This window comes from Microcaecilia unicolor, chromosome 4 (genome assembly GCF_901765095.1).
Source record: "Microcaecilia unicolor chromosome 4, aMicUni1.1, whole genome shotgun sequence".
In the NCBI taxonomy this organism is placed as follows: Eukaryota; Metazoa; Chordata; class Amphibia; order Gymnophiona; family Siphonopidae; genus Microcaecilia; species Microcaecilia unicolor.
The window spans coordinates 109,716,928-109,741,035 of NC_044034.1; the positions used below are offsets into that span (position 1 = coordinate 109,716,928).

At 39.7% G+C, this 24,108-nt stretch overlaps 1 protein-coding gene across 5 annotated transcripts in view; it reads right to left on the reverse strand.

Moving 5' to 3' along the window:
- Positions 1 to 24,108, reverse strand: part of DIAPH3 (diaphanous related formin 3) — a 494,215-nt gene that overhangs the window by 14,746 nt on the left and 455,361 nt on the right. The gene's annotated exons all lie outside the window — the stretch shown is intronic.

Consider the following 24,108-nt stretch of genomic DNA (forward strand, 5'->3'; position numbering starts at 1 on the left):
TTAGGCGTTACGTCTGCGCTGGATTTTCACTGTGGAAAAGCATTCTAATGGATGCAAGGAGCCCAAATGAAGCAGAAATGGCAGATCTGCGCAAAAACATGTGCCCATTTATAGAATAGCACCTGTGTTTCCACGCAAACTTGCAAAGGGCGTGTGACAATGGAGGGGCATGAGTGGGTCAGGAATGTTCTCTTAAAATGCAAGCAGTGTTATAGAATAGAGTGGATCCATGCTCAGCTTGAGTACCAGGATTTATACCTGGTGTAACTCCTCGGGCCCACAGTTGAGTGTGGATTCCAGCACTACGCACTGTTCTATAAGGGACACTGATCCCCGGAACACCCGTTATACAATACCTTTCAGTGCAGATTTTTTTCCGCATGAATGTTTAGCACCACTTACTGAATCCAGCCCTAAGTGGCCTGCCTTTGCATCAGATGCAACTTAGAGTTCAGCAGATATGCCGGTAAGAGTGCACATTCAACAAACTGTAGACTCTTTTCAGAGAGTTCTGAAATGTAACCAGACCTAGCATGACAGTTTCCCCTACTTCTCTTGGCTCACCACAGAGTTCCCCCTTTTCAAATTGGTTTGCCTAAGGCTCTACCAGCCATGGTCCCAAATACTGAGAAGTAGCAGAAGAGGCCAGATGGTCAGAGAGTCTAGTGCTTTCTAAGCTGGCAGATTGCTCTCCTGGCTGGCTGTTGCAAGAGTGTACTTCTATATTTTACTCTTCCTCCTATGCCTACCTGGTACACATATATGGCATTTGCTTTTGGTCTGTTTTACATTCTTTTACCTTTTCTCATGGTGTTCAGCTGCACTCCTGCTTTTGGCATTAGCATTGATTATCTTACTAATGTCAAAAGTTAGGCTTACCATCAGACAAGTATGGAACAAGGAGGCTGATCCATGAATAAAAGAAATCAAGTGCACAGTTTGGTGTATACAAGTTGATGTACCATCTACAATGCCTTGTAAAAGTCTTCACCCACACCTGTACATTGTTTGCATTTTACTGTCTCAAAATACAGAAGAATAAAAAAATGAAGGCCAGCCTGACCATCCACTATACATTCCTCTCCCTTAGAGATCCTATGTACTGGTCCCAAGCTTTCTTGAATTCAGATACAGTTTTCATCTTTACCACCTCTCTACTAGGAGGCTGTTCCATGTACTTACCACCCTTTCCATGAAGAAGTATTTCCTTTCGTTACTTGCGAGTTTGTCCCCTTTCACATTCATCCTATGCCCTCATATTCCAAAAATTTCTTTCATGCATTCACCACTGTGAAGAAGTATTTCCTTAGGCCAAAATACATTAAGGAGGAGTTTGTATCTATACAACGTACTCTACACTTTCAACTTACAGACGTATTCAAGAAGCAATGAAGAATAATAAAACAAAAAAATATATGACTAAATATATGTAGAAAGCCTCTTTGCAGCAATAACATCCAGCTTTGCAAAGTGGGATAGTGTGGTTTTTACCCATTCTTCTTAGCAGAATAAATCAGGCTCTTCTGGCTGGGGATAATCTGTGGACTACAGTCTTCAAGTCTTGCCACAGGTTTAATTCTGGAATTTCACTAAGACCCTGAAGAACATTTACTTTTTTTCTCACTAAGAATCTATTTATAAGATTTCTAGCCCGCTTTGGGATAGATTCTATAATTTTGCATAGAAAAAAAAAAACGCCTAACGCCTAGGCGTATTCTGTAGAGTACGGCAAACTTTTTACAGAATATGCCCAAAGTTCCATGCAGTGTGTGTGTGTGTGTGGGGGGGGGGGGGGGGGGGGGGGGGGGAGGGGTGTTAACCGGGTATGGAAGACAGAATGATTCTGGGGGAGTGCTCTCTTGTAGGAAACGGAATACTTAATTCCAAGGGAGTTGGTGTTGGGTTGCAGTAAGAGATTGATTTTAATGAAGGGGGTTCTTAGGTAAGAAGGGTGAAACTGATGTTGGGGGGTTGTTAGGGAAAAAAAAGAGTGACAAAGAATCTGAGGAGAAGGGTAGAGATCGATACCAATTGTGTATTAAAAATTTGATATATCACTTTGTGAAACAAGTCAAAGCGGTTTACAAATAACAATAAAAAAAGGGAGGAAGAACTCAAAATGACACAAAAGTTGCAATCATTCTAAAGAGGACATTAAACACATTTAAAGTCTAGGATACACCATCATAAATATCACTTTGGCTTTCGATCTCACATTAGTTTGGGCTGTGTATATGTGTGTGTGTAAATGAGTGTGCGAAGAGAGCAAGAATGTGGAGCTGAACAAGAGAAGAGAGTAAGAATGGGCACAGAAGGGCAAGCAATGGAACAGAGCATGAGTGGAGAGAAAGAACAAAATGGGGGAAGAGAGCAAAGATGGGGATGGAGATGGAGGTGGAGGAGTGGCCTAGTGGTTAGGGTGGTGGACTTTGGTCCTGGGGAACTGAGGAACTGAGTTCGATTCCCAGCACAGGCAGCTCCTTGTGACTCTGGGCAAGTCACTTAACCCTCCATTGCCCCATGTAAGCCGCATTGAGTCTGCCATGAGTGGGAAAGCGCGGGGTACAAATGTAACAAACATAACATGGAGGAGCAGGGATGGCAGGAAATGGAAACAAGGCACCTGGTTTGAGGAAGGAAGGAATCAATCCAGGGTGATGAGGTAGAACAAAGAGGAAAAGGAAGAGTAAGAAGAGTAGAAAAAAAAAGAAAAAACATGGACAGAAAAATGAGAAATTAAAGTGTTAGCTGCTGAAGAAGAGACACAGGAAAATGGAGAAATACAACAGAAAAAAAAAACCAAAAGGAGTACAACAGAGAGGGAGACCGAGGAAAAAAAATAGGTATAGAGGTAAGGAAAAGAATAAGAATAAAGGCTGAGTCAGAAACTCAAGCCAGACAAATCACATGTTGGAAACTATTATTTTTCATTAAAGAATATTAAGTAGAAATTAGTTCTTTGACTGACAAGGTGAAGAAAGAGAAAAAGAAATGTGAGCAACTGAGGGCTGGCTTCCTGCACCCCCTCCACTCCTGTTTCAGCCTCTCCAAACAAGTGAGTCACTGTCCACTTATGTCCTTGTTCTGACATTAAGGGCTTCTTTTAAACAGCCGCTCTAACTAATCCCGCACGGCAAATGAGAAGAAGCCCATAGGAATTGAATGGGCTTCCTCTCATTTGCCACACTGAGAATTGCTAGCGCGGCTTTGTAAAAGAGGCCCTAAGGTCCTTATATTTTTATCCTGTGTATGCTTGAACTCTAATAGTGATTTAGGGCCTATAACCTCCACTGAAAGTCACGCGCAATAAGAAAAACTCTCTCTCTCTCTCTCTCTCTCATTTCTTTTATGTTTCCTACCCTCTAGTTTCTTATGCTTGAACATTTCATTCCACAAAAAAAGGTACCATTCTATGCTTTATTGAAGCCTGTTAGATATTTGAATGTTTGTATTATATTTCCTCTCCAGAAAGTACAATTCCCTTGGTTTCTCTGCAAGGCTAGCAGCATAACCTGAGTATCGTTTTGTGACACTCCTTTGAATTGCCTCTACCATATCAATGTCTTTCTATAGACATGGAAAAGATAGAGGAGCAATATTTTACCAAATTCAAACCAAACCAAAAAAGTAGGACCACAGAATTTTAATTCCATTAATATCATAAATCCCAAAATACAAAATTATATTAAGAAGTCCATAAAACCTGACATGGTTATATTTCAGCTTGTGTCTGTTTCAGAAGAGACAGAAAAATAAAACCACTCACATTAAAAAAAAAAAAATACACCTCTAACACTAAAAAATAACAAAAATGTTATAAATTCATACACAGTATAAATTACATGTAATACAAAATGTATTCATATCAATTTTACCTTATTTGTGATCAAAAATCACATACATTTTATAAGATAGGAACCCTAATTTATCAATACAATTATGTGAATTCATATACAAGGATGCTTGAAAATTAGCAAACAATAACATAAAAATAAAGGGGGTTGTTTACTAAAGCTTAGCTCAAGTTTTCTGCAGCTGGTCCCATAGGAATAAAATGCTGCAGATAACTCGAGCTAAGCTTTAGTAAACAACCCCTAAAATAAATTATCTCACCAGTTCCTACTAACTGTAATTTCTTAAACTAACACCACTTGCAGCTTTAATGTGCATACCTATAATTTGTATACTAGTATCCTTTGAGTGCAGGAAACACTTAGTCTGTCCTGCTTGTAATGGCAATTTTACATAAGATGACTTTTGGGGTTGTCGTGTAACTGTGCACACAAAGAGCTGGCATAATTATTTAAAATTTTGCCACAAAGGATTTGTTTTGCCATTTGTGTATTTAGTTATAGTTGACCATGATTCATGCAATGAATGGCAAAATGTTTTTTGTTTCTCGTTAGAATAGGTTCTTTGGTTTGTGATGAGAGAGTGTACATATGTGGATACAATGTGATTATACATTATGAGCTGATGAAATGGACTATAATTGAGTGCTACAAATCCTCTTTCTTTTGTTTCCATACTGACCCCTGCAAGGATTTCTGGTGGTCTTGCAGCTTAAGAAATTATAGGAGGTAGGAACTAATTAAATCTCTATTTTTACTTTTATATAATTGTTGGGTAACTTTCAAGCATCCTTGAATATGAATTCATTTGGTTCACATAGGGGTCCTTTTGCAAATGCGTGCTAGCATTTTTAGTGCATGCTAAAAACAAGCATATGCTAAATGCTAGAGACGCCTATATTATGGGCATCTCTAGCATTAAGCGCGTACTAATGATTAGCACGCACTAAAAATGCTACCGCACCTTTGTAAAAGGCCCCCATAGTTTTATTGACAGATTGGGGTTCCTCTGTCATTATAGGTAATCAATAGAAATCAAACAAAATAAAACATGCAAAAGAAAATAAGATGATACCTTTTTTTATTGGACATAACTTAACACATTTCTTGATTAGCTTTCAAAGGTTGCCCTTCGTCAAATCGGAAATAAGCAAATATGGTAGATGACAGTATATATGAGTTTCCAGGTGCTTTCTGGCTAGGATCAGGCGACCCTCAGGGGGAGGAATGCTGGCTTCGGCCTAACCCCTGGTAAGCCTTTCCTCAGCTGAGAGGTTCCCAGTACCACCGGCTGCCTTTCAGGTGCTGTGGAGGACTTGCAGCTCATCTGCATATCCTTACAGCCTTCTCCGGGGTGACACCCAGGTCCACTCCGATCCACTCAGGGCCTCTAGGTGCTGCGTGCCGGGGCATTTTTCTCTTTACATCTAATCTTCTTCCCAGTTACTAAAGTAGCTCAGTCATTTATGGCCCCTATTCACATTCTCTTCCTAGCCCTGTCCCTTCCTAATCTTTTCCCTCACCCCCTACAGGAACTCACTGCCCATCTATCGACTTCATCACCTCACCTTCTTTCCTACCCTCTTGGCTTTTAATCTCCGTCTCTTTCTTCCCTTCATTTTGCCTTCCCCATTCCACCTAAATACCTCTCGCCTTCGAGGCCACACCTCTCCTACTCTCCTTCGCTCTCTTTTACTCCTTCTCTTACTCTCAGCCGGTGACATCAATCCCAATCCTGGCCCTCCTCACCAACTATTATCCCAACTCTACAGATCTCACCGCGACCTCTCTAACCTCATCTCTATTCCTCTACTCCCCTCCTCTTCTCTGCCCTTCTCTTGCGCCCTATGGAATGCCCGCTCCATCTGTAACAAACTCCCCTATATCCAGGACCTCTTTATCTCGCGTCACCTTCATCTGCTCGCCATAACAGAAAGCTGGCTCTGCCCCGATGACTCTGCTTCAGTCGCAGCCCTCTGCCATGGCGGTTATCTTTTTTTCACATACTCCTCGCCCTGCTGGTCGTGGGGGCGATGTTGGACTACTCTCTCCCTCCTCCAGATTTCAACCCCTTCTGCCACCTCAATCTCACTGTTTTTCCTCCTTTGAAGTCCACTCTATCCGCCTTTTCTCTCCTCTGCCTCTTCGAATAGCGGTCATTTATCGTCCCCCTGATAAGTCCCTTTCATCCTTTCTCAGTGACTTTGATGCCTGGCTTGCCTTCTTCCATGATCCTTCCTCCCCCTCTCTCATCCTTGGTGACTTTAATATTCCTGCTAATGATCCTTCCAACTCTTATATTTCCAAGTTACTCGCTTTAACGTCCTCCTTTAATCTCCAACTATGCTCCACCTCCCCCACTCATCAAAATGGTCACTGTCTTGATCTCATCTTCTCGTCCAACTGTTCACCCTCTAGTTTCCTTTACTCTGATCTTCCTCTCTCTGATCACCATCTTATAACTTTCACACTTAAATCTCCTCCCTCCCAGTCCCGTTCTATCTTATCTAATTTATCTAGGAATCTTCACGATATTGACCCTTCATCTCTATCCTCCCATGTTTCAAACCTCCTCTCTACTGTGGCACCATCCACGTCTGTCAACGAGGCTGTTTCTTCTTACAACAATACTCTATCCTCTGCCCTAGACACTCTTGCACCTTTGATGACCCGCTCTATAAGGCGTACAAAGCCACAACCTTGGCTGACTTCTAATATCCGCTATCTACGTTCCTGTACCCGCACCGCCAAACGCCTCTAGCGGAAATCTCGGGCCCTTGCTGATTTCTTACACTTTAAGTTCATGCTGACCTCCTTCCAATCTGCTCTTTTATGAGCCAAACAACTCTCTTGGCTCTAACCCTCGACTTCTCTTCACCATATTGAACTCTCTCATCAAGGTGCCCCCTCCCCCAACTCCCCCTTCATTATCTCCTCAGACCCTTGCTGAATTCTTTCACAAGGTTCAAAAGATAAACCTTGAATTCTCTACCTCGCCACCTCTCCCTCCACTAGTCCGTTCCCCTCTCTCTCCTTCCCCTCATTCCCTTTCCTCCTTTCCTGAAGTTACTATAGAGGAAACTACACTTCTCCTTTTTTCCTCAAAATGTACCACCTGTTCCTCTGATCCCATTCCCACTCACCTTCTTAATGCCATCTCACCTGCTCTTATTCCTTTTATCTGTCACATTCTCAACCTCTCACTTTCCACTGCAACTGTCCCTACTGCCTTTAAACATGCTGTGGTCACACCTCTCCTTAAGAAGCCTTCACTCGACCCTACTTGTCCCTCTAATTACCGACCCATCTCCCTCCATCCTTTTCTCTCCAAATTACTTGAGTGTGCTGTTCACCACCGCTGCCTTGATTTTCTCTCCTTACATGCTATTCTTGACCCACTACAATCTGGTTTTCGCCCTCTCCACTCAACCGAAACTGCGCTTACTAAAGTCTCCAAAGATCTATTACTGGCTAAATCCAAAGGTCTCTATTCCATCCTCATTCTTCTTGATCTTTCCACTGCTTTTGACACTGTCTATCACAGCATACTCCTCGATATCCTGTCCTAACTTGGATACCAGGGCTGTGTCCTTTCCTGGTTCTCTTCCTACCTCTCCCTCCGCACCTTCAGTGTTCACTCTGGTGGATCCTCCTCTACCTCTATCCCTTTGTCGGCGTACCTCGGGGTTCTGTTCTTGGTCCCCTCCTCTTTTCTATCTACACTTCTTCCCTTGGTTCATTAATCTCATCCCATGGATTTTCCTACCATCTCTATGCTGACGACTCCCAAATCTACCTTTCTACCCCTGATATCTCACCTTGCATCCAAACCAAAGTTTCAGCGTGCTTGTCTGACATTGCTGTCTGGATGTCTCAACGCCACCTGAAATTAAACATGACCAAAACCGAGCTTCTCATTTTTCCCCCCAAACCCACCTCCCCACTCCCCCCCGTTTTCTATTTCTGTTGATGGCTCTCTCATTCTCCCTGTCTCCTCAGCTAAAAACCTTGGGGCCATCTTTGACTCTTCTCTCTCCTCTGCTCACATCCAGCAGATCGCCAAGACCTGTCGTTTCTTTCTTTACAACATCTGTAAAATCCGCCCCTTTCTTTCCAAGCACTCTACCAAAACCCTCATCCACACCCTTGTCACCTCTCGTTTAGACTACTGCAATCTGCTTCTTGCTGGCCTCCCACTTAGTCACCTCTCCCCTCTCCAATCGGTTCAAACCTCTGCTACCCGTCTTCCGCCAGGGTCGCTTTACTGATAGTACCCCTCTCCTCAAGTCGCTTCACTGGCTCCCTATCCGTTTTCACATCCTGTTCAAACTTCTTTTACTAACCTATAAATGTACTCACTCTGCTGCTCCCCAGTATCTCTCCACACTTGTCCTTCCCTACACCCCTTCCCGCGCACTCCGCTCCATGGATAAATCCTTCTTATCTGTTCCCTTCTCCACTACTGCCAACTTCAGACTTCGCGCCTTCTGTCTCGCTGCACCCTATGCCTGGAATAAACTTCCTGAGCCCCTACGTCTTGCCCCATCCTTGGCCACCTTTAAATCTAGACTGAAAGCCCACCTCTTTAACATTGCTTTTGACTCGTAACCACTTGTAACCACTCGCCTCCACCTACCCTCCTCTCCTCCTTCCTGTACACATTAATTGATTTGATTTGCTTACTTTATTTTTTGTCTATTAGATTGAAAGCTCTTTGAGCAGGGACTGTCTTTCTTCTATGTTTGTGCAGCGCTGCGTATGCCTTGTAGCGCTATAGAAATGCTAAATAGTAGTAGTAAAACATCTAAGCATTTCACTGACAGTCTAACAGGGTGGGGATGGGTAGGAGGTATGCATGGGAACATCAAAGCATTTCAGAGATAGTCTAACAGGATGGGGGTGGATAGGTGAGAGGAGGGTGATAAACATACTTCCTACCCATCCCCACCCTGTTAGACTGTCAATGAAATGCTGTGCATAATTTATAAGTGTTAGTTATTGTATTTGTCATGTTATAAATCTCTGTGAATTTGTTTTCTATGTGCAGGCACAAACAGAAACATGGCCATGTTGGGTTTTATGGATTTCTCATTAGGATTTGTTTCAGGTTCTGTTTTATGATATTTAATTAAAATTTTATTGGACTACCTTTTTGGTTTGGTGATTTTACTTTTCTTGTTTGAGTTCTACAGATTTGGTCTCCACAACTAAACACAATACTTGAGGTGGAGTCCTACTAGAGATCCGTAGAGATTAATAAACTTTTGACTTTCTACCAGTGGCAGTTCTCTTAAAAGGGCCCATTCTACAAAAAAAAAAAAAAAATGTCACTTAACTTTCAGATTAACACGGAAGCACTTACTGACTCCTATAATATTGTATTAGCTAGTTAGGACTAGATTCCATAAAGAGCACCTAAAAAAACAATTGGTGCTGAAAAAACAGCACTTAGCTGTATTCTATAAACCACACTTGCAGTTAGGCGCAGTTTATAGAACAGTGTATAGTGCCAGGAACTGCAGCTACATTTAGGCATGACCACTTATGCCATCGAAAACCTGATGCAAATCCCTATACATAAATTAGGTGTGGATCCCGCTATTGCCATAAAGCCATGCGCATAGGAATACCCTGACCTGACCATACCCCTCCCATGGCCATACACTCTTTTTGGATCTGCACACTAGAATTTACACGCTTCTCTTTATAGAATACACCTAAAAAGATGCATGCATAGATTCTAATTATTGCCAACTAGTGCTAATTGCTTCTTGTCCAATTCTCAGTGCTGATTGGCTCGTTAATCAATTAAGTTGTGCATGCAAATTGGACGCACATTCAAGTTTGCGCAAGTAACTCAAAGTGCCATATCTAGAATCCGGGGGTTAGTGTGTGGTAAGTGTAATACACTAGCTGGAAAATGCTTTCATGTCCACTCTCTGACCATGCCATACCCCCTGACAATAATAGTAACAAGCGGTAACAGGCAAACTATCACAAAACCCCTTAACATAGTCATCGCAGTAGCCTGTTTCCGGGCATTAATATCCTTTAGCAGAAGGGCCCCTTAATACATCCAAACATTTTATTTGCTTTCCCAACTGCTTTGGCACACTGACTGCCTACCTTGAGTCATCACAGATGATGCACATCCTAGGTCTCTTTCCTGTTGGGTGACTGCCATTTTTTCACATTAAAAAAAAGTACCAGGCCTCTGTATTTATACAACCAAAATGCATGATTTTGCATTTGCTTGAAGCATGGTCGTCTTTATTATTTTTTTTTTTTTTACATTTTCTAATGTTTAAAAGTTATTTCATTTTATTTATCCCCTCTAATATATCCACTCTATTGGCAATTTTCATATTGTTTGCTTAAAGACACACTTTCCCTCTTAACCCTTCTCCAATGTCACTGATAAAGACATTGAAGATGACTGGGTGTAGAACCAATCCTTGTGGCACTCCACAGGCACTTTCCCTTTATCAGAATAGAGTCGCTGATTACCAGTCTTTAAATTCTAATCCTAAACTGATTTTTGAAGCAGTAAATAATTTTTGTTTAAAATTCTTGAATGGCTAATATGCTTATTAGTTTTCTATGTAATCAATAGAAATAAAACATGGAAAAGAAAATAAGATGATACCTTTTTTATTGGACATAACTTAATACATTTCTTGATTAGCTTTCGAAGGTTGCCCTTCTTCATCAGATCGGAAATAAGCAAATGTTGGTAGATGACAGTATATATAAGTGAAACATCAAAGCATTTCAGTGACAGTCTAACAGGATAGGGGTGGATAGATGAGAGACAGGAAGAGCTGGGTGGATGAGGGACAAGGAGATATGCATGGAGATAGGAGGGTGACAAAGCAGTACAATTTTATGGTTTATAATGGGCTAGAAAACCCAGATCTTTGTTAAGTCCTGTCTGTTGGGTGTCAAAATATTTAATCATTCTGACTTCAAAGGTCTTACGTTCCTGTATTGTTTTAAAGTTCCCTTTCAGGATTCTTACCATGACATCACTGGTACAGTGTTCTGGTTTTGTAAAGTGCTGCCCCACAGAGGTGACATCCTGATTGGTACTAGCATTTTTCATATGGTGTCTATGTAAATTAAGTCTCTTCTTTAGCATCTGACTTGTACTGCTTTGTCATGCTCTTATCTCCATGCATAACTCCCTGTCCCTCATCCACATGACTCTTCCTATCTCTCACCTATCCACCCCATCCTGTTAGACTGTCACTGAAATGCTTTGATGTTTCACTTATATATACTGTCATCTACCAACATTTGCTTATTTCTGATCTGACGAAGAAGGGCAACCTTCGAAAGCTAATCAAGAAATGTATTAAGTTATGTCCAATAAAAAAGGTATCTTATTTTCTTTTCCATATTTTATTTTGTTTTATTTCTATTGATTACCTTTAAAAGTGGACTAACACGGATACCACACCTCTCTAGTTTTCTATGTGAAACTGAGTTACAGGCTTTATAGAAATCCAGATAGGCCACATTTACCGCACCTCCCTGATTCAGTACTCTGGTCACTTCATTAAGTAACTCAATCAGATTTGCTTAGCAAGATTTTGCCTCGATGAAACCACACCAATTATGATCTTGCAAACCCACCAACTTTAAAGTACTGCACTATTTTAGCCTACTGTAGTACTTCTATCACTTTAATTACCACTGATATTAAACTAGCAGGTTTGTAGTTTTTTTTTTTTTTGCTTTGCTTTATCCTTGTTTACACCCTTATTTATTGTTAAGTGCAACAACATCTAATCTTTTCTAGACTCTTGGAATATCTGTGTCAAGCGATAGTTTGAACAAAACTGTAAGAGGTGCCAGTCAGGACCTCTTTAAGCTCCTTCAATATTCTAGGATGAATCCTATCAACTCTGAAATAAGAAGAAAAGAAAGAACATATGAATATGCACTATAGAAAATGTTATTGAAAAGTCAGACTTTGCAAATACAAAGGAAACCAAACAATGGGAAAATATCCACAAAATTTTGGCAACACTGCCCAACCCTTTAAAAAATATATATAATTGCTTCTTGTAGTTCTACCGACATTATGGAAACAGTTAAGCTTAGCTCACATGGTCAAACGACATCGCTAGAACCACTTGAAGCAATTATAGCCTTGTTATTGACAAAGCTCTATCCACGGGCCATGCTTAAGTGATTAGATTCAATTTCTTTTGCTGTTTTTTTTTAAAGAATAGTACTGTAAATTCAATAATATATTCGTACCTCCTATAGGATAAATATTTGAGTTAAATATCAGGGCACCATATACAGCAGTATAACAAATTGTATCTGCTTCATAGTCCAAATTGCTGCTGAAATGTTTCTCCATCTCTCACCCCATCCTTCCAAATCACCAATTCTTCTTAATCTTTAACTCCCCTCTTCTCATCTTTCCTCCATCTCCGTACCAGGAGTGACTTACCTCCTACTAAACAGGTGTGCATGGTATACTTTTCAGTGATCTAGTATTTAAGTCTAGTGATCTAATATTTGTCTATTTTCTGAAGCTTATCTTTTAAGGTGAGAATGCAGACAGTTAAAAATCCATTGTATTTTAACTTCACTCAGGTAACGTTCTGATTTTTCTTTAGATGTAACCTCCTCTTATTTTTTTTCTTTCATATTTAAATGCTGAGCTGAATAAAAGCTGCTAAAAACCAAAGACCAAAAGAGATATATTACTGAAATAAATCTTAATTTTCATGAATGCTAAATTATCACTGTATGCTTTGAGTTGATTCCTGTGATTAACAGTACACTAACAGGGAAGACACATCATAAACCTATCAGTTGATAAAATTATTGTTCCAAAACATGACGAAGATATTGCCTGTAGACAATCAATAGACTTCTTTATGTTACAGTTATAATTTCTTTACCACAACTGCTACAATAAATGGGAGGAAAAACATCTGCCATTTATTTCTATGCATCCCATTACAATAACTTCATTCATATTTATAATGCAATCTGTAATGTTGATGCAATCACTTTAGACTTCACTGTTATTTCAAACACATACATAGCTGAGAAAAAAAGCAGGCTGTTGACAGGAGTTAATGTGGGTTTTTACTATGTTTACAATTGCTTTCTAATCTACTAAATGGCTGTGAAAATTGATGCACTGTTAAAGCTGCCTCCATACAATACTGCTGATAAAAAAACATTGCGTGGCGGCAATCACTATAATATTAAATTGAATTTTCAACAGATTTCTTTTGTTTTAACAATCTCAATGTAGCAAGGTAGGCTACAGAATTTATAGCAGATATAATTTCTTTCAATTTTAAATATGGTCTGTTTTTATTAACTGAGATATTCATTGTGGTAAAATAAACCTTGAAGGACAACTGCTGTCTGCTCAGTTAGTAATCATGTAAACTGCAGAAAAGGGGACTTAACTACGCAAGTAAATAAAAAAGAAAACAAGATAGAACAGATGACTGAAATGATGAGTTTAGGACAAAGAAGAAGAGTTTAATAATCATTATCTATTACAAACCACTGGAAACCCGATGAGAGATCAATAATAAAAAAAAAAAGGTATGAAAATCTATCAAAAAGTTAAAAATGGTCAGGAAAAGTCTTAATAGTCATTAATTGGCACATGAGTATGGGGAAAGATATCAAGGTAAGAAAACCTTGAATAGTTTTTGCCACCCTGGTTATGAAGTGGAGGAGTGGCCTAGTGGTTAGAGTGGTGGACTTTGGGCCTGGGTTCAATTCCCACTGCAGGCACAGGCAGCTCCTTGTGACTCTGGGCAAGTCACTTAACCCTCCATTGCCCCCGGTACAAATAAGTACCTGTATATAATATGTAAGCCGCATTGAGCCTGCTATGGGAAAGTGCGGGGTACAAATGTAATTAAAAAAAAAAAAAAAAGAAGAGATTCTTCCCAGTGCATATCAGATCATGGAATTACTTGAGCTTCAGGTTGAAGGGACCAGATACCCGCATCCATGTGCTTTTGTCAGCACTACCCCCAGCTTGTACCTCGAGCTGCAAACATAAAAACAACCTAGACTGTACAGTCCTTTCTTTCATGGACATGAAAGATTATTAAACCTGGCAGGATGATAACACTTCTATCAAATGGAAGGAAAATTCTTAGGCAAGATCTACACATGTAGGTATAGCCTGAGAAAAAACAATGGGATTCTCCAATGTTTGTTTAGTGGTAGAAAAGGCCCATATAAAATGATAGTGTCCTTCTGCAGGAAAAAGGGACAATACAGGGAGGCGGGATCAGTGAAATCCTCATCTTTACCTGCATATTCTGCACCTGTTAAACACCACTGAAGGAACATTTGAATACGTTTTCAAATTAATAAATAAATTGAAGATATAGGGCTAGATATACAAGCATTTTTCCCATAAAACACAAAATGGTCCATAAAGGAAAAACAGAGTACTTCTCTCAATTTGGAATTGATTAATTTTGCTATAAAGAAAACATGATTACACAAACATTTAGGTGTGTCTCCTCCCTGATAAGTGAATCTTGGGCAGCTCTTATAGACCCCCATAATATTCCGATGGCATCTACACAGAGCACGTTAAAAATGCTAGCGCACCTTTCTAAAGAGGCCCTAATTTGGAAAATATCATGACAGTAATGAATGCACTCTTAAGCTAGGGTATGATCTGCTGTTGTTCACCTTGATACTTGTATCATATTTCATTTTGGAGTTCATAAGATCTAATAAGTTTTGTAGTTGAGACAACAGAGAGGTAATTGACTTACCCCGAGATGACAAGGAGCACTAGTGGTATTTACATCTGGCTTTCCTGATTCTGAGCCTGCTGCTCTAACCATTAAGCTACTCTTCTACTACTCCCATCCTATTAATCTTGATGTCAGTATGCAGAAGTAGTTCTGTGCCATAGGAGCTTATGCTTAAGGTCAATGAAGTATGTTTTAATAAACCCTTAAGTTTAGTGGGCTTACATACTTTCATCACAATGCAATATTTTGCAGGAAAAATAACTGTGAATGAAAGATAAATCTGTACTATGTTCTTCCTGTACAAAAATTTTAAATTTTGAAACAATGAAAGGGTATAACATTCAGTCTCACAAGACAGTAATCAAAATAATTGTGGGGTTTTTTTTCACTGCTACAGCACATATTTTAATAGATTCTTTCCAACAGATTTGATTACCACCATAAACCTAGAATTAAATCAATTAAGCCTTTCTAACTAGCTAGTCATCTGTAACTGGCTATTTTACATACACCTGTTTTGATACAGAGCATGAAATCACTCATAGTGACAATTCATAAAGTTCTGACATACAGCAATCAGGTTAGCATGGCTAAACAATTGTTTTCCACAGAAATAGTAACAAATGTGAGATGCACTTCCGTAGTTTGCATTGCATGCTATAATTAGGAGGTAGTGAATGCACATCTTTCTGAATCATGAATCAACAGTTAAATATTAATGTACGTTTTTGAGGCATTATGAAATGGTTCAAAAGCAAAGTGCATTATCTGTTTATCAAACCACATGTTGACTAATAAATAGCTTTGTTGCTCTGCATCACTATGATTAAAATACAACAGCTTTCATTAGTTATTGCAAAGAAGGTTGGTGCCACCTTATTTACATTCATATTGCAAAATAATTGGCATTTCATGTTTTTATTATTTAGAGTACTAATGAACTTGCTGGAAAACAGTTTGAGCTCATTCAAAGCTGAATGCTACCCTAAGTTTGAAAAATTCTGTGAGATTTTGTTTTTGTGTCTAGCGTAGTTCTACCATATATTTTCTTACTCACTGGAGAAATTAAAACTGTACTGTAATTAGATCTGGTAGGCAGTATGGTCTTTCTAGAAGGCCTGTTACTGAGCAAGAACATTGATATTCAAAGTTTATAAAAACTAAGATATGATCTCTAAAAGTCAAATGGATCAGTGTATTTTTAGAACCCTCTCTGCTGTAAAATAAAAGACAAGAAATGGTACAAGAAAACTAGTAATGAATCTACTTTAAACAAGTACAGAGTGTTCACCTCCATATGTTCAGTATAACTAGCTTTATAATAGCATTTTTCTGAAGCGATATCCCTTTTCAACAGAGCTCTAAATATGTTGGCAAACAAAGCAAAGACTTGGCAGTTACCAGCCATCCTCTAAAATAGAGTACAATTTTCTTCAACTTTGATCTGTACCATTTTTTCTCTACAGGAGCAATTATCAGAAGTCTTGATGACTTTCCTTTGTTAAGAAGGAACATACAACATTACATAGAAGCAGCTACATGCCTCCAATAAGCTAAGTATTTTAATTCAAACATTTTCTGGGTTTATTAAAGATTTCTTGGAGTTAGGGCTAGAAATGCTATGGCTTTATGTTGTTTGTCTTACTGAGTCAGACTAAAAGTTCAAGCCCAGCATCCAGTTTCCAAGAATGGCCAATCTTTTGCTTGCAATGTATAAGTAGAGGGAAGTTGGTTGCGGCTAAAACAAACAAACATGATGCTAGGAATTATCAGGAAAGGGATGGTAAACAAAACCAAGAATACTATAATGCCTCTGTATCACTCCATGGTACAACCTCACTTTGAGTACTACATTCAATTCTGGTTGCATACCTGAAAAAAGATATAGCGGAATTAGAAATGGTTCACAGAACAGAAACCAAAACAATAAAAGAGATTAAACTCCTTTCATATGAAGAAAGGCTAAAGAGGTTAGGTCTCTTCAGCTTGGAACAGAGACGACTGAAGAGAGAGATGATTGAGGTCTACAAAATCCTGAATGGTGTAGAATGAGTAGAAGTGAATAGATTTTTTTCTCTTTCAAAAAGTACAAGGGCTAGGGGACACTCAAACTTACATGGAAATACTTTTAAATCAAATGGGGGGGGGGGGGAGAGGAATATTTTTTCACTCAACAAATAGTTAAGCTCTGGGACTTGTTGCTGGAGGATGTGGTAACAGCTGTTAGCTTATCTGGATTTCAAAAAGGTTTAGACAAGTTCCTGGAGGAAACATCCATAGTCTGCTATTGAGATAGACATGGGGGAAACCACTGCTTACCCTGGTATTGGTAGCATGGAATGCTACTACTAGTTGGGTTTCTGCCAGGTACTTGTGACTTGGATTGGCCACTGTTGGAAACACGATACTGGGCTAAGATGGACCATTAGTCTGACAGTATGGCTATTTAAAAAAAAATTTTTTTATTGATGTGTAGAATGTTCAGAAAACATACAACAAAATGGTATATTCGTATGTCCTGCAGCAACAGTACAACCCTTGAAGATGTACTCTAATTACTGAAAATAAAAAATTACATTGTAAAATGCACTTTCAAAGAAAATTTTGATTACTGCTTTTGTATTTTTATATGCATTTCAGCTATTGTCAAGCATCAATTTAACAACTGTTAGAATGTAGATACCTGAACAGTGGGTGGGCAGAACAGTGGTAGTGACATACCTCATGTGTCATCTGGATAAGATTTTAAGCAGTGGTTATAAGCACGAACCAGAGGTCTGACTGGTAAAACCTTTGATGCACAGAACAAACAGATATGATTTCAATGCATATTTAAATCTTATATACAAGGATTCCAGCCATATTTGTGATGGAAGTGAATTCCATAGGAGAGAAGCTGTGCAGTAAAAGGCAGAAGAGTGGAACCCAGAGGGACAGGAGAAAAAGGGGAAATGTGCAGATGATCATTGAAGGGAAAAAGAACTTTTGCTAGGGCATTAGGAACAAGCAGAGAGAAATAGTCTTGATACGTCACTAATCAAAACAGTGCACAAAATGCCGAAAAATAAAAACAAAAAAATAAAGATAGAAAAGAACTCCATTAAAATTGGTAGGAAAGCTACAATCACTCCAACAAGGTATAAGATAAAGATCATTCATTCATTCTGTGGGTCCCAGAGCTGTACCCCAACCCACAACAGGAAGAAGAATGTCTTTAAAAATGATTAAAACTTAAAAAAATGAAGATCATAATTTTTGCAACTTAAGGTACTTGCTGAAGGACAGATAAATCAGGAACACTATATCTGCCATTTTCTATTAGCAATAAGAGAGGAATGAGGGTCATTGAGACTATCTTCTAGGAAAAAAATGAGAACTACGATTCTAGAGAAGTTTGCTTTCCAGGAAAATCATGAATTCATTAAAATTACTAATATCCAGAAAATGAACTACTGAAGATGGAGACTCAGTGAAAATGACAGCATATAAAGACAATATGGCCTATTTAGTCTGTTCAAATACACCAACTACTATAACACTATCCCTTCCACTCCCTTAGAGATCCCATGATTTCTTGAATTCAGATAGTCTTCCATCTCCACTAGGAGGCTGTTCCATGCATCTACCACCCTTCATGTAAATTAGTTATTTCCTTAGATTACTCCCCAGTTTCTCTCCTTTCACTTTAATCCTATGTCCCCTTGATCTAGAGCTTCCTTTCAACTGAAAGAGGTCTGCCTCCTGTGCATTTATTTTACAGAGGTTTTTAAAACAAATAGAAGGAAATATTTTTTCACTCAATGAATAGTTAAGCTCTGGAACTCTTTGCTGGAGGATGTGGTAACAGCGGTTAGCATATCTGAGCTTAAAAAAAGATTTGGACAGATTCCTGCAGGAAAAAATCCATAGTCTGCTATTGAGACAGACATGGGAAGCAATTGCTTGTCCTAGGATTTGTAGTACAGAGTGTTGTCACGATTTGTGTTTCTGCCAGATACTTGGCCACTGTTTGGAAAACAGGATACTGGGCTAGATGGACCATTGGTCTGACCCAGTATGACTACTCTTAAGTTCTAATGTAAATGTCTCTATCATATCTCCCCTCGCCATCCTTTCTTCCAAAGTATACATATTGAGATCATTAAGTCTTTCTATGTATGCTTTATGATGAAGACCACTGACCATCTTAGTAGCTCTCATCTAGACCAACTCTTAATTTCACTATCTCTTCATTAACTTAGCCTTCTGAAAATTATTTCAAGTCTATCTCATTTATATTCTTCTTTTCATTTGGTTTTCTGTGGTTCTACTCTTGCCACTTCAGGATAAAAATATTTGTTAAGCAATCCCATTTTCCTCGTCAGCCTCTACATATTCTCTCCTTCATCTTTGAGTCTTATAATGCAGCTTTTGTACTTCCTATTGTCACTAACAAATCTTAAGCAAAATAAAACAAACAAAAAAAAGGCTGGTCTTCCTCCATGTTACAGTATTGACTATTTTTTTTCTTCCATTTGTATTTTTGTTTTTCACTTCTCAGCTTTTCCACATAATGTTGCTTTGGAAGAAAGGGGAGATATGATAGAGATGTCTAAATACTTCTGTGGCATTACTGCATAGGAGGTGAGTCTCTTTCAACAGAAAAGCAGCTCTGGAATTAGGAGGCATAGGATCAGGGTAAAAGGGGACCGACTTAGACGTAATCTGAGAATATATTTTTTCACGAAAAGAGTGATGAATTTGTGGAATGGCCTCCTGATGGAGACAAAACCTGTATATGAATTCAATGAATCTTGGACCAGCTACATAGGATCTCTAGGGGAGAAGAAGGGATAGTAGGCATGGATGGGAAAACTGGATAGGCCATATGGTCTTCATCTGCCTTTGTTTTTCTATGATTCTATATGTTCCTCTTTCTCTGATCTTTTGTAGTTTATAAGTCTAACCTTTTGCTTATATTTTTAGATACTACTTTCAAAAGCTATAGCACTCTCCTTTTTCTGTTACTTCTATTTTCCTAACAAAAACGTATGTTGCCCTTAAAATGTCTCCTTTCAGGTTTATTTGCGTCTTCTATTCTTCTTTCTTATGTTCCCATCCAGCTAATGCATCCTTGAGGCATTCCCCCATCTTGACAAATTAGTCTAAGAACTAGGTCCCTTGCTTTTGAATGAACCATCGCCAACTGTGTCCTAATACAGAATTAGATAGATACAATGGAAAAATTACAGTGACAGACTATCTGCTTCTCGCCCTGGTATATATAGCCACATGGAAGAGTTGTCTGTCAGTGACTACAACTTTGTATCATAGAACAAATGTTTTTGACTGAGCCTTGCATAGAAGGGCTTCTATGTTTTTTCATACCTCAGGAAATAAGCTAGATGGTATGGAGAAAGAAGGAATTCCAAAGCACTCCTGTTATACAGTGTGATAACTATAGGCAACAATTATGTGGAATTTCAAATTAAGGGGCAAATGAACTAAGAAGTAAAAAATGACCATTCATGGTCAATTATAGTCATCATATTTGTTGAAAATAAGAACACACAAAAAGCTAATGCACATTTGTTCCTTATATGCATCAGCTATATATTTGATTTGATTTATTAGCTTGATAAACCACATTTACACAAAAGGCATCAAAGTGGTTTACAATAAAATTCTAACAAAACAAAGTTCAGAAAACATATTAAAATATAGGCATAAAAATCAGTTATACAATAACCCCCCCCCCCAAAAAAAAATGAAAAAATAGAAGGCCCAGCATTTCTGTATTTCCCAGTGAATTTATACAGTATCTCCCCCTACCCCATCTCTCCCAGGCAACCTCCACAAACATAAGTATGATTGAGACTCAAACTTCAGGCTGTAGGCTCAAGAGAGTAGATGTAGGCTTCCCATGCACCCAGGAACTGAGTGTGGTTGGCAGAAGAGTTCTGGGCCCTTAAGTTTTCCATTTATATCAAAGTATAGAGAAAACTGTGCCATCCTGAAAGGCAAAATCAAGCCCTCTCCATGCTACTACAATCCCTTTCTAACTCACAGGCTTTAGGTCCCTTTCCTTTTATCCCCAGTTTCCTAGGCTGATAAAGCACAACCCTGTTGGATCCAGATTCATGGTCTGATCTAGCAACCGCTGTAGATAGGCCTGAATCACTTTGTAAAGGCCTGCATTAATGGTATGTCCCAAAAGTATCCTGGACTTCAGAGCACTCTGGACACTGATCAGATTGAGCATACCCTACAGGGAAAGCTTGGAGCAAACAAGGGCAAACTCTTTATGTCACGTCATAAAATACTAGAACCTTTTTTCACTGGTGCTTAAGTTGAGTAAAATCAGCCACTTGAAGGACTTCCTCTTCTTGTGTATAAAATCAAGAAAATATACCAGGACTGCTCACAGCCTATTCACTTCCACATACCTCGACAGAGCCCACCATATGAAATCAATAACAAGCAGTTGTAGATAATCACCAAACTTGAATTCCATAGGCAACCATGTTTCCAGGAAGGCTTGAAGCTCATCATTTGTAATAATTTCAGCCTGAGGTTGTTCTGGTGATCCCTATTTCTGTAACCCTCCAGTCTCTCCTCACAATACAATTAGGGCTTTCTTTAGATGGGTGATCTTCTGCGGACTATTCCATACCCTGCTTTACTGCAGATTCTCTCTGTTCTACATTTGCAAGCTGCTGGGAGTACAAGTTCAGGGTGCCTGCAAGGCCATTGATTTTTGTGCCAATCTCAATTCCCCCCTCCAGTGTGCACATAGCATTGCTTAGACACTTGTGCAACCAGTGGCCCTACTTCATACACTGGGGAACATGGCTCTGATGAACAGTCAGCTATTTTGTGCTCTAAAATGCAGGTTTTATCCCTACTATTCTTCTTCTTTGGGACATTTGAAGATAAACTGCCCCTGGAGAATATCAAGCCATGAAGACTCCATGCCACTTGGAAAATGCACTGCATTATTCAGGTCTTGGCAAGAAAGGTTTATCGTTTATTAAGTACTTGGTATACCACCTTGTTGGATAAACAGTAAGGTCAATAACAACCCCACTATGGCGTGGGAGACTTCTTCTCAGGCTTACACCATGTGAACCTCTCCCCTAGCCAAATATAACGTAAGCATTATCTGTTGCAAAATACCATATTTATGTTAAAGCATAATAAAACCCATTCTCTATACATGTCTATATCTGCCTCATGTCTTCTGTCACTTTTCCTTCCAGAGTTTAGACTTGTGTGCTGAGAGTCAGAAGCTCTTTAAGCCAAGTGCACACATTAAATTTTTCACCAACTGGGAGATAATCATATACATGGCATTCTGGGTAAAACAAAGATTAATATATTGTTTTTGAAGGGGACTGTTGATCTTTAGATGCAGTGCATCTGTTAAAGTAGGAAGGAAAAGGTAAAATAAATAAGGTACATGTGATCACCTTTGTTTATTTTTTAAATATTTTAATATACAAGTAATGCTTGATTTCAAAATCAGATTCAGATGTATTTCTAAGCCATTACGTTTTTTGTAGCAGTCTCTTCTCCTCTGACTGTACACACAAAGAACAGTTTTCTGGCTCCAAATATTGGTGAGTATAGATGCACACCACACCAGGGACAGCATTTGTTTGCAATGTGCCCCACCAGGGACAATGGAGTCTGGCAAAGGAGGGTAAGGGAGGGCAAAGGAGCAGGTGTTAGTGTCAGACTGCCACCTCTGCTGGATTTTCAGTGGGGTTTTGCTAGTATATTAAACAAACTGTATATAATTCCCACATAACCTTGGTTGCTCCCCCCCCCCCCCAAAAAAAAAGCTTCTACTGTCGTCCGTTAATCTTTTACCTTATCGATTTCTATCACTTTGTGGCATGTGTTTACAGTATATTTAAAAGAGGCTGTGCAGTGGTGAATGAAATGAGACTAAACAAGTTAAGCTTCTTGTCTTTAGTTTTACCTGTCATCATGGTGAGAACATGCTCAGTATGTTTCCTATACCCAATGACAGATGTTGAGATGTAGACAGTGACTGAATGTCTAGGAAAGACATAAGGGTCATGAATGCTGCAATGAAGCAGATAATCTATTCATGCAATTCAGATTTGAGGAAGATGTAAATGAGGCTTATTCATGACCATTGTGGTTGTCTGGGTTATTCAATTTGCTGAGATATGAAGGGCCTCTCAGCAACATTCTTCTAAAGTAAGCTGTGATTTTTATGTTTCAAAACCTGTAAATAACTACACTTTAGTGAATTCATTCCTAAATTTTTTTTTTTTTTAATAAACTAAAAGCAAAACTTTCTTCCAATTTAAAGCGTTGAATTGCATCAGCAACTATCACTCCCGGTTTATTATCCATTGCAGCAGGAATGGAAGATGGAATTGTCCTGCTGGCTCCAGTGTGGTCATTCTTTCCTTTTTTAATTTTTTAAGAAAATGACTACTCCTACTATGGATCACAATATCTATATAAATAAAATCCCCCCTCAAACGTTCTGAAGCTCACTCCGTGGCAGTGAAGTACTGAACTCCTGTTCTCTGTGTAGGCTAGGCTATGTGGACCACTCACCCTCACTGATAGCCACGCCCCATCTGCACATAAAAAGCAACCTCAATGTTCTAAACTTTGTGGCTTCAGGGTTCGTAAGTTCGAAGCTCTGTAACCACTTTTACAAACCATCTAACTCTGCCCCGCCCTCACGTCAAAACGTTATGACTTCGGGGGCGGGTCATAATGAACACAACTACACTAAGCTAGGAAGCCCATTGCTTGATCTGTCTTTTCACTCCCCAACGCAGCCGTCATTCCCACACACTGTAAACGAAGCACGCGTCGCCCCCCCCCAAATCCAACCCCCCCTCTCACAGATGCCCGTGCACATCACCCTCCCCTCCAAAAACGCCAAACCACTCCCATGCCTCCACCCGGCCAACGCCCCTCCGCTCCCCGACATACGCTCCGCCCATCCCCAGTACGTGCACGTCGGCCCCCCCTCCAAAATCAGCAACCCCCCTCTACTACCCTCCCCTCCTCTTACTGGAGTCTGAGCTGCAGAACTGAAGGGCAACGTACTTCGGAGATTCTGCTGCCTTCCGTTCTGTTCGCTATGAGCTGTGTGCCCTGATTGGCTGGTCCCGCCCTCATTTCCTGTTTCTGCAAGGGCGGGACCAGACAATCAGGGCACACAGCTCATAGCAAACAGAATCTCCGAACTACCTTGCCCTTCACTTCTGCGGCTGGGACTCTGGTAAGAGGAGGGTAGGGTAGTAGAGGGGGGTTGCCGATTTTGCGGGGGGTGCCAACGTGCACGTACTGGGGATGGGCGGGGCCTATGTCGGGGGGGGGGGGGAGTGGAGGACCTTGCTAGCGCCCGTTTCATTTGTCCCAGAAACGGACCTTCATTACTAGTGTGAGATAAAGGAAGCATCAGGTCAGTTTGCCCCCATCTACATATGAATTTAGATCGCAAGGGGATGCTG